Here is a 12,601-nt window from a genome sequence, read left to right on the forward strand (position 1 = left end):
GTGCGGATTCGACCTGATAGCATTACGGTTCGGATCTATATATGTAATTTTTGGATCGGATTCGGATAAATACTGTAGATATGCGGATCGAATCCGATCTATGAACACCCCTGCTCAAAATTAACTCTCGTCATGGAAGCTCTACAAAAAATATTAATTAAGAGTTTCCAAACCTATGATGCACGGATACTGACATGGATACGGGACACGAGACGGCATGGGACACGCAAACACGTAAATTTAAAATTTTTATAAAACAAGGGGACACAACATATATATAAAATATAAAATATTTTTTTAGATAAATTGTAATAATATTTTAGTATTTTATTAATATTAAAATATAAAATATTTTTTGTTTTAATAATCAATAATATATACTATGTTTTAACTCATTTTAAAAATATATATTAAGAATAAAGTTCGACATACTGATATATAATAGCATTTAGATATGTCCAAGTGTTCAAAAAATAATTTTTTTTTATTTTTTAAGAGAATAAAATTTGAACACAAAAAATATAGATGTCAAAAAAATATCAATAGATATTATATCTAAAATATATCCAACACATAAACACAATAAATAAAAGAGTGTTCATGTTTCATAACCCCAAACCCATTATACTTGAGTCTTCTTAGCCTCACAAAGAAGCTAAGAATGAGATTGCAAAAATAAAATGATAAATGAATGGTCCACCTCTTGAAATCTTCATCATCGAGTCCCATAATCTTGAACTCACTTTTTGTATTAGGAAACAACAAAGTCATTCAATGCATAAAATAACTAGATTGAAGCATTCTAATCGATTCTCCTTCCAAAAATCGAAAAAAAAAAAGCCCAAAACTTCAAAATGTTTCAGTTAGACTGTTTTATAAATACTCTCCAAATCAATCTTAAAGAGAAAAATATTTTTTAAGATTTAGCCTCTTTTATAAAAATGTAAGACTTCTTGAATAACAATTATATTATTTAAAGAGTGTCATTTCAGAATAAAATCACCAATTATATCTTTTAAATATACTCTTAAATACTACTACCAACAATACTTCATATGTTAATTATTTGTTAAGAAAAAGATAAATAAAATTTAAAATTTTTAACTGAAAGATAAATAAATAACTGATTAATAAAAAATTATAACTATTAAAACCGAATCGGATTAACTGGTTTGATTAAAAATTGATGAACCATATCTTAAATCAGTTTAGTCTAACATTTTGACCGTTTAAAAAAGAAAATCGACAAAACTAAAAAAATCGATAAAAACCGGATAAAATTACAAATCAACAATCAATAAAAGAAAACTCCTCCTTAAGTTCGAACTTGGGTCTTCTTGTATTTGCAGCAGCTTGGCCTTATTACATTTGTCTTTTTCTTTTTAAATATATAACATATATAAATTAAATTATATTTTTAAAATTTATATTTGTTTATTATAATCTAAATGGTTCAACTAGTTAATCATTGATTGAACTAGTAAACTAATAATTTGACCAATTTAATTATAGTTTGGTTTTGATAATTATGTTGAAAATACAAAAATGTGAGACATCTAAATCTTTTTGAAAGATCTATTTGTCTTTGTATATTTTGGACAAAAAAATTTAGATATCACCTTTTAAATGCAAGACATCAAATTATTTAAGTCTTTTCGATTTTTCAAAAGATTTATTTGTCTTTTTATATTTTAAATAAAAAACTTAGATTTCTCACTTTTTTAAAATAAGGAATATTTTTCTATTTTTATATTTATTTGTTTTTGAGTTAAAAAATCATAGATGTATTTATCTTATGAGAAAGTATGACGAGACCATGAGTTTAGTGTAAAATATGTACAATAGAGGTAAAATTGAAATTATAATCAGTTAATAATAATTTAATAATTTCTAATCATTTCGAATTTTAAATTTTAGAAACATAAGAATTTGGTTATGGGAAAGTTACGCATTTCTCTATTTTACGTGTGCGAAGAACGTGCTGCAGTTTCTTCCTCTTCGGTAGTCTCTTCCACTCTCTCCGAACTGATGCCACGAAGATCACCACTGTCCAAATGTAATAGAGGCTTCACAAAAAGGAACTAAGGAAAACTTACTCGCCATATGACCTGTGACAACCCAGGAAATATAATCACGCAAGTGCAGCTGCATGGAGAAAATTATGAGGAACGGGCCAGAGCTGTGAAAATATCACTTCGGGCTCGGTGAAAATGGGAATTCCTCGATGGAACTCTCACAGAACCATAACAAGGTGCGTCTGATCTTGAGGATTGGTGGACAGTCCAATCCATGATTGTATCATGGATCTTGAACACGATCGAACCAAACTTACAATCAACCATTTCGTATGTTGAGAATACACGGACACTGTGGGAAGATATCAAAGAGTGGTTTTTCGCTGTGAACAGACCACGAATACAACAACTGAAGTCATATTTAATGAGATGCAAGCATAAAGGAATGGCCATGACGGTGTATTATGGGAAATTAAAAGTACTATGGGATGAATTAGCACAGTGCGAGCGAATTTCCAAATGCACGTGTGGTGGATGTAAGTGCGGGATTGGATCTTAACTTGAGAAGTGAAGGAAAGAAGAGAGGGTTCACCAATTTCTGATGGGCCTAGATGATGTGAGTTATGGAACAATGTGGTCAAATATTCTGTCAACAGATCATTTGCCATCGCTGAATCGTGTGTACGCAATGCTAATCCAAGAGGAGAGAGTGAAAACAATGGCTAAGGCATAAGAAGAGAGAGGGTTGGTTGTGGGACTCGCGATGCAAGCAGGGAATAGGATGAAAGGACGAGGAGATCCTAGTCAAAAACCAACAATATGCTCTAATTGTGGCAAAAGTGGGCATGATGTTAAAGGATACTTTCAGATTGTAGGGTATCCAGAATGGTGGGGCAATCGGCCAAGGAATGAAAGAAGAGACGGTGGCAAAGATTACGGACGACAAGGCACGCGTGCTCGAGGAATTCCAGCACTTGCACATGTGGCACACACCGATGGAAGTGGTAGTCATGCTATCAACACGGAAGACACGAGACATGAGATGTTAGGATTGACCAATGAGCAATGAAAAGTATTAGTAGATATGACCAACAAGCAAAAATCAAATGACTCTGAGAAAATGACTGGTAAGAGAATTTTTTATTTACGGATCATTGATAGTGGAGATTCCAACCACATGACGGGAACCTTGAAAAAATTTGGATGAAAATAAAACTATACGTGGGTGTCTAGTCGGTTTACCGAATGGAGAGCAGGTGATAGTGTGCAAGCAAGGAACAATGATACTTGAAGGAGGACTTGAATTGAAAAATGTTCTCTATGTACCTCAATTAAAATGCAACTTACTCTCAGTTTTTCAATTAACAAATGAAGAACACTATCTAGTACAATTCATTGATAAATTTTGTGTCATATAGGACCGCACTTCGAAGAAGCTGATTGGAGTGGGTGAGTGGAAGGATGGGCTCTATTGGTATCGTGGGGCACACAAGATTCAAGCTTGTCATGTTAGAATAGAGAATCAACTAGCGCTTTTGCATAAGAGACTAGGACATCCATCATTTAAAATTGATGCAAATGCTCTGCAATGTAAGTGAGAAATATACAACAAATGAGATTTGTGAAACATTCAAACAAACAAGAGATAAGTTTTCTTTAAGTGACTATCAAGCTTCCAATATTTTTTATTTAATCCATTGTGACTTGTGGGGACCCTATAGAACTCCCTCATTGTGTGGTGCTTTGTATTTTTTAACTATTGTGGATGATTGTTCACGAGCAGTTTGGATATATTTGTTGAAAGAAAAGGCTGAGGTATCAACCACATTGAAAAATTTTTTCACTTCGGTTGAACGCCAATATAACAAGTATGTTAAAATCGTGCAATCTCATAATGGAACGAAATTCATGTGTTTAAAATAATACTTCCTACAACAAGCCATTGTTCACCAATCGTCATGTGTTAATACACCGCAACAAAATGGACGAGTGGAGTGCAAACATCGACATATTCTTATTGTTGTTAGATCATTACGTTTTTAAGACAATCTTCCTATTCAGTTTGGGGAGAATGTGTCTTAACTGCTGGCTATTTAATTAATTGTACACCATCCTCAATACTGAAGCGCAAGACTCCGTATGAGGTTTTTCATGGAACAATTCCAAATTATGAGAACTTGCGGGTTTTTTGCTCTTTGTGTTATGCTCAAAATCAGAATAGACGAGGGGACAAATTTGCCAACCGTAGCCGAAAATGTGTGTTTGTCAATAGCCTTTTGGGCAAAAAGGATGAAAACTATTTAACTTGGAAAAAGAAGTTTTCTATGTCTCGCATGACGTCTATTTTTTTAAGATATGTTCCTTTTTGAAGCGGATCAGGCTTTGGGACCAAGGATTGAAGATATTGGATCTCCTGTGACAGAAACATTTGTTGAAAAAGACACACACAATGGGACAAGTTCAGCACCTACACTTGGGTCTAGTACTCTACACTTAAATGACTGTGCTGGGGATTCCCTCATTGAAGCACCTATTGATAAACAAGAGGGACATGAGCTCAATGAAGAGATTGAAGAGTACATTGCTGACGATGCATCGGAACCAAGTGCAGCAGAAACAACGCCGACTTCTGATCTACCACTAGTCACTTTGGACGTTCCACTTGGTCGGGGTCACCACATGAAGACACCCTAAGTCAGGTTGCACGATTTTGTCTCTACTGCCACGATACCAATAAGTCCTACCGACCAACCTCCCTCTCCATCAAAATCCTCAGGTGTGTCCTATCCTATATAAAATTTTGTGAATTATAATTCTTTTTCCAAACAACACCGCAATTTTCTTGCCTCTCTCTAGACAGAATAGGAGCTTCTATTTTTCTCTCAAGCAGTTAGAGATGAGCGTTGGCGCAAAGCGATGTCCCAAGAAATTCGTGCTCTTCAACTCAATGACATTTGGAAGCTTACAACCCTTCCCCTAGGAAAGAAAGCACATGGGTGTAAGTGTGTTTACAAAATTAAATACAATTCTGATGGGACAATAGAGAGGTTCAAAGCAAGATTGGTAATTTTGGGAAATAATAAAGTGAAAGGCTTGGATTACAATGAAACATTTTCCCCAGTGGTAAAGATGGTAACAATTCGCACAACACTCTCAGTGACAGCAGTCTAGGATTGGGAACTCTACCAGATGGATGTCCACAATGCATTTCTTCATGGAGAACTTGATGAGGATATTTACATGAAGCTTTCCCTTGGTTTTCACGTGCCTCAACAAGGACTGGTCTATAAACTTCAGAAATCTCTCTATGGACTGCGGCAGGCCCCACATTGCTGGTTTGCAAAATTTTCATCTGCCCTCCTTCGATATGGTTTTAAGCAATTCCCAAAGGATCATTCCTTGTTTAGCCTTCGCCATAATAGCGTGCAATTGGTAGTTTTAGTATATGTTGATGACCTTGTAATTGCAGAAAATAATGGTGCTGCAATTCAACGTTTTAAAGAGTATTTACACACATGTTTTTACATGAAAGATTTAGGCCAACTGAAATACTTCTTGGGAGTTGAGGTTGCCAGATCTCTCACTAGAATCTTTTTGTGCCAAAGAAAATAGCTTTGGACATAATCACCGAAATATGACTTCTAGGTGTTAAGCCTGTAGCAATACCGTGCGAAGAGAATCATCGATTGGGGTCAGCTGCAGGTTCTCTTTTATCTAATCCTAGCATATATCGTCAGCTTGTTGGAAGACTGATTTATTTGTGATTTACTTGGCCTGATCTAGCCTACAATGTTCACATGTTATCCCAGTTCGTGCAAAATCCACGCATCGAACACTGGCAAGCCGCTTTACGTATTGTATGCTATTTAAAGGGACACCCTGGGCAAAAAATTCTTCTTCTACAAGAGAATGATTTGCAGCTCTATGGATGGACTCCGATTGGGCTAGTTGTCCACTCACTCGCAAGTCAATCATAGGATGGTTCATCCAGCTTGGTAACTCACCAATATCTTGGAAAACTCAGAAACAACAGACAGTGTTTACCTCCTCTACTGAGGCTGAATATCGTTCAATGGCTCAGACAACAAAAGAATTGAAGTGGATTAAAGATATACTCTCATCTCTATACGTGCCTCATCATGTCCCCATTCATCTCAATTGCGACAGTCAAACAGCTCTTCACATTGCTAAAAATTTAGCTTTTCATGAACGCACGAAGCATATTGAAGTAGACTATCATCTTATTCGGGATGAGATCATGCACTAACAGCTCCTTCCATCTTATGTTCCCACTCACACTCAGTTGACCGACCTTTTTACTAAAGCTTTTGGTGTCAAAAAGTTTGAGAAAATATTGGTCAAGTTGGACATTGAAGACTTGCATGCTTCACCTTGAGGGGGGTATTAATGGATAATTTAGATATACATAGAAATAATATTTCTATAATTAAGTATAAATACAATACTCAAATAGTACTCTCGTGTATATTTATTATTAGGATAGAACATTATGTCTTTTAAGATAGGAAAGATTTGATATAGTTTCATATCAAAAGATGTATATATATGTGTTCATGACTAATGGAAAAACAGGTTGAAACAACTTATTTTCTACACGGTAGCACTCGCCGAAAAGGCCGACAGCAGCAGCGGCCACAAGAGCCCCCTGATGTCCATGTGGGTTCTCCTCTCTGACTTAGCGTTCATCATCTTCATGATGATGGTTATTCGATCGACGACGAAGTTGGTGGCGTGGTGGTGCTCGTGGGAGCATGATTCGAATTGACGAATTCGAAGGGAGGGGATTTCGCAAAGAGGCTGATAAGGAGGATCGAGGATTTCGTGTCCGTATTGTTGCTGCTGCTGTACTTCGCTTTGAGTGGGTTGAAGATTGACGAATTTAAATGCTGGATGTTCAATTTACTAGGTATGTATATGGTTATTTTAATTCTTAATTTGGGTGGGTATTTTGTTTGATTCAGTTTAAGTATATACAATTAACAAATGCTATATGGTCATTTCACTAGGTAGTCGGATGATTATTTTAATAATGATTAAGTACATTTTTCGTCCCTAAGGTCTTGGACGAAAATCAAATTTGTCTCCGACCTTTTTTGTTATTAAAATCATCCTCAACGCTCAGAAATGCTTTAAAATGATCCTCCTCTCCATTAGACAATTTTTGCGGACACTTTTGCCCTTTAAGTTGTTACCGGTAGTTTAAGTCTTTAATGGTTAAAAAAGTTAATTTATTTGTTTTGTTATGAGTGGTTGGAGAGGGTGGGATCAAATCAAAATCTCACCCCCAACCAACATAATCGAGCGTCTGCTAGGGTTCCAGAAGTTGGGGTAGAGCCATGGCTGCAGCGAGCTCATGGTCGTCTCGAAGTAGGTCATCTGCGCAGAAGAGGGAGCTTCTTTGTGGACATGGTGAGAGACACGTGCTATGAATTTTGGGAACGAAGAACAACTCTGAGCGACGATTTTGGGACTGCGTTTACTATGGGTGCATTTTTTAAATTTTCGTTCTTGATTGTTGGTAATGTTTTGTTTCCAGGGACTGACTATGGTGGGATCCTGTAAATTAAAGAAGAGTGTGAGTTTTTCCGTTGGGCAGATCCAGAAGGTGAAAGTGAAGATCCGCAGGTTGCAAGCTTGATGAGGAAAGTTGTAGCCCTAAAAGCAAAAGTGAGGGAGGCAGAGTGGAAGTTGAAGGTTGCTGCAGTGTTGGGCATGGTTGGTTGGATTGGTTTTTTTTCTTGTTGTATATTTGGTTGAATCAGAAGCAGGGGCAACGTTGTGTGATGCCTCTGATCTATGCTTGATAAAATTAGGGGAGAAAATAAGGCTCTTTTAGGGTGTGTTTAAGGTTTAATGATATTGTACCTGCACCTGAGTTTTTTTGTGTGAATGAATCTGAGTTTTGTAAATTGAGTTATATTTTTTTAATGAGAATCTATTGCTGTGACTGGACAGAGTCTGTGTTAGTGAGTTTGGTTTAGAGTGTTGGTGATTAATTATGTAAGTGAATTGCTATATATGTAATTTGACAAGAAATTGGGAATGAAAATATATTTAGTTACCTGGAATTGATATTTAAGAATTGTGTAAACAAACTTGCTTATATGAACTGACATCAGAGAGCACCACAAGCACATTTGACAGAACACAATTATGTCAAATTCATTAATATGCATTACTAAATAATAACAAAAGATGGAAACTCCAGTCACCATCGAATTCATTAGATGGACCCAAAGCAAAAGATTGTTTAGTTAAAGGGAAACAACAACAAAAGATGGAAACTGTTGGATCAACAAACTTAGAGCAACTCTGTTGCTATCTAAGGAATAACAAGCATAAACCACATTACATAAGTTTCAGACAAAATAAAGTCTCACAAACATTGAGTGTACATTAATAACATAACACATCTCAAATGATCATAAATCTCTAAATTTTTTCCCAAGCTCTTGGTGGAAGTTTTGTCATGAGCCTCAACTTTCTTGGAGAGACATGAAGTGGAATTTTGTGACTGAATGAGGTTGTCTTGACTGGTTGGCTTAAGCTGGATGCATCCTTCTCCTTGGGTATAGGTGGTTGTTGTGTGCAGCTTCTGATGGGCTACATCTTGTGCTTTCGGTGGAGGGTACCGTCTGGTGGTGTGTTGGGCCTAGATGATGTTGGTATGGGCTTCGACCTGGGCTAGATGACTTGGGCCTACATGAGCTGGTGGTTGGTTGGGGCTGTGATGATGATTTTTGTTACCTATTAGACCTCTTCCTCCCTCTAGTTGCAGATTGCACAGTAGATTGTGATGATGCCTTAGACCTGGCTGTGGGCATTGCAGATGAAGGCTTCCTCCCTACCTTGGTTTTCTTCACAGCAGGTTCATTAGGTGGTTGGGCTTGAAACACATAAATGATTACTGTTAGGCAACCATTCACATGCAACCCTAACATACATAATGTAAATACACTTACAGAGAGGGGTGACTTCTTGCATCTTCCTCTCTTATGACCTGATTCACCATAGTTTGAGCACCTCTGAATCTGCCTCCTCCTAGACAAGTGGGACTGGCTTCTGTCCTCAACTTCATCAGGTCCTCTCTTCCTCTTCTTCACTGGTCTGTGGCTAAGGTTCCGATACGGAGGCGGCATCACATCATCAAAGGTCATATTCTCCCATAAATTTGTGCCATTTAGCCAGGCTTCTTGTAGCAGTCATCAACATATGCATCCATATCAAGACCCTTAAAGTTGATACAGCTGATGGCATGTGTGCATGGAATACCACTGAGCTGCCACTTCCTACAAGAACACTCATGAGCAGACAAATCAACAACAAATTTGTTCAACCTATTTACAACCTCATATGTCTGTGCAGCAGACCAATAAGGCCTCAATTCACCATCTGACCTGCCCCTCCTCTCTATCTTCTTCCTAATGCGAGGTAAAACTGTACCATTAAATTTTTGAATTCGTTCTCTATTAACAGCCCATTTACTCATCAAGTAAACCTTAATTTCTTCCAATATTGTAACTATAGGCTTTTCCCTAGACTCGACTATTACACCATTAAAGCTTTCACACATATTATTTACAAGAGTGTCACATTTAGAATGAAAGTTAAACCTGGACCTACTCCAAAATCTAGGAGAAATAGCATTCAGATGCCTATGAGCTTCCACATTGATATTTTGAATGATTGCCATCTCTCTCTCTCTCTCCCATTCATTCCAGTGTGTAGCCTTTGCACACCTCCACATCAATTGCTTCAAGTATAGTCCAAGAAACTTTTTCCTGAAGTTGTTGTACAGATGGCGGACACAAAACCTGTGGTTTACAACTGGAATGACTTCGTCGAAAGCGGGTAGCAGACCCTAACAAAGGAGGTAACCAGTTGTGTAATAACAATAACTGTTTAAATAGAAGTTAAATGAGAAAAAAATAGAAGTTAATTGATTCAATAATTGTTTATCTTCTGCTGATCAGACATGAAGGTTGATCTACCAATTGTCTCAGCCCTAAAATCATCAATTAGCAGCTGGAGAAACCCCTTCCAGGTGTCTTTAGTCTCTAACTCCACAATGACATACGCGATTGGAAGCATTTGATCATTAGGGTCCCAACCTATCGCAGTCAACAGCTGTCCCTTTGAGGTGTCTTGAGAAAACAGCCATCCAACCCAATAAACCTCCTACACTGCATAAAGTTCTTCTTGCAAGCAGCTAGACACATGTATATTGTTTGAATTATGTAGAAGTTGTTTAGCAAAGTGTACTGTTCCTCAACCTCGAAATCAGGGGACCTCTGTACCTTGAGCGTCACTGATGACCCTGGATTAGCCCCTAGCAGCTCCGAGCAGTAGTCAGCGATCCTCTTATACTGCTTTCGGTACGTTCCTTGTATCTCATCCAAGGCAGCTTGTCTTGACCTAGCTACCATTGATGTTGTCACAGTCAGATTCCACTTCCTTTGTGCCTTGTTCACCAGGTCCTTTATCTTAACATTTGGGTTATATTCGACCTTCTTCTTAAAGGCTCTGCTCAGCCACGCAGTATGCATTATCCCTACCCTATGTGCCTGGCTACAAGTATGCTTAAGGTTCATCGATCTAAGCTGCCAAGTCTCTTCCTCACTCATTTTTGCTGCATATAACCAAAATGGACAACTCGACTAACAAATAGTCCTCACTCTAACCAAGTCAAGCTTGGCATACCTGATTCCCCTCCTTGTTTGTGCTGCATACGCTATTACAGTGTCTTTGAATTCCTCTCTTGAAGCATATACAGTTCTAACCTCCCATTTGTAACTCGTCATGTCTTTGACATCTTTGTGAATTGGATACCGAATAGCTTCATCGTTATCATCATCCTGTCTGTCATCCTTATCTGAACCCCCACCAACTTGATAATCCAAATCTACTTCATCACTATTGAAGCCTTCCTCATCACTGAAATCACCATTCCAAGTCCCTTTGCCTTTATCAACCCGACCACCATCTGTAGCACCTCTCAGTTCCTCAAACCCACTTTCATAATCATACTCCTCGTCACTATCTGTAAAATGAACATCATCTGCACTGTCAACTTCAAGATCAGGCAAAATAAACTCTTCATCATCGCTGTCATCATCACTGTTCGATTCAACCCGTGCATTTTCAGCAGCTACATCTGGGTGCAAGTTATCTCCTTCATTAACTTGCTCCGGATTATCATTTTCCACCTGTGGACCCTGTTCACTCTCATAACCACCAACTGATTTCTAAGATTTTTCTCTTTTTGCCCTCCAACATCAATATACCCTACTTCAAGAAATTCTTCAGCATCGTCAACTTTATGCACCACAAACATCTCAACATGACTCCTCAACTCCGCTATTCTACAGATCTCAAGTGCATATATGTCACCTGCAAATAACTTCAAACCCTTCTCTAACCATTCAGCACTTGGATCCTTATACCATAAAGCTAAAATATTTTTCTTTGTGTATCCAAACTGTCTCACCTCTGCATATGCCTCAAATACGGACCAGTAATCACTCTCAACATCTTCAATCAATGTCTTTTGTCCCTCTATATACTGCAATGTCCCATTATCATATACAAATCGACCCCATAGTAGACACTCAGATTAAAACTTTCCATCCCCTAAAACGAAAAAAAAAACTTTAAATCAAACCCCACCAATTTCTGGAAACTAACGAAATCCATTATGTTAGAGCATCATTGAAGGTGAAAGATTAATTTTTAAGTGTGTAATGTAAATGAGACAATGAACCCCTTTCGCAGGAATGAAAACAAAGCGTTAAGGGTTCCAGGGCAAAGGTGTCTGCAAAAATTGTCTAATGGATGGGAGAATGATTTTAAAGCGTTTCTAAGCGTTGAAGATAATTTTAATAACAAAAAAAGGTTGGGGACGAATTTGATTTTCGTCCCAGACCTTAGGGATGGAAAAAGTACTTAACCTTCGTAGATGATTGTTTGATGGTCAATGAAGAAACTTCTAACACGGGAGAAGTGGGATAATTGATAAGGATGAGGTAGCAGACAATTAAGAGAAAATGTATTTAGATAAATTTTATTGGTAAATTAGGATTAAGATGATTAATTTTTTAAAATAATTATTTGAATTTTTTTTAGTATCGAACCAAATTAAAAATTTATTATATATATTTTTTTCATTGTCTCCTTAACAAAATTCTTATCTTATTATATTGTTATTTTTTTTTCGTGAAATTCTACCCCTCCATCATAATATTTGCGTTGACTCACTAGTCACTAGACGAAGTTACCACTTTTACCAACAACCGATCCCTTTATTTTAGCGCCAACTTCTTTTTATTTTTCACTTTAAACGGAGGAAAAAACATAGGGATTTTTTTCAACAAAATAATAATAATTTTCCCTCTTCCTCCACAATACAATAATACAATGAAAAATTACAAAAGGAATCCCTCGTTTTCAACCCAAGATACTAACGCCAATAAAAATCCGCCACGTAACCCAAACAAGACTGCATCGCAGAAACGCCACATGTCATGTCTAGCTACCTCCGGTGGTGGCAGCCGCACCCGATAAACCCT

Source organism: Arachis stenosperma, chromosome 5 (genome assembly GCF_014773155.1).
Source record: "Arachis stenosperma cultivar V10309 chromosome 5, arast.V10309.gnm1.PFL2, whole genome shotgun sequence".
Classification (NCBI taxonomy): Eukaryota; Viridiplantae; Streptophyta; class Magnoliopsida; order Fabales; family Fabaceae; genus Arachis; species Arachis stenosperma.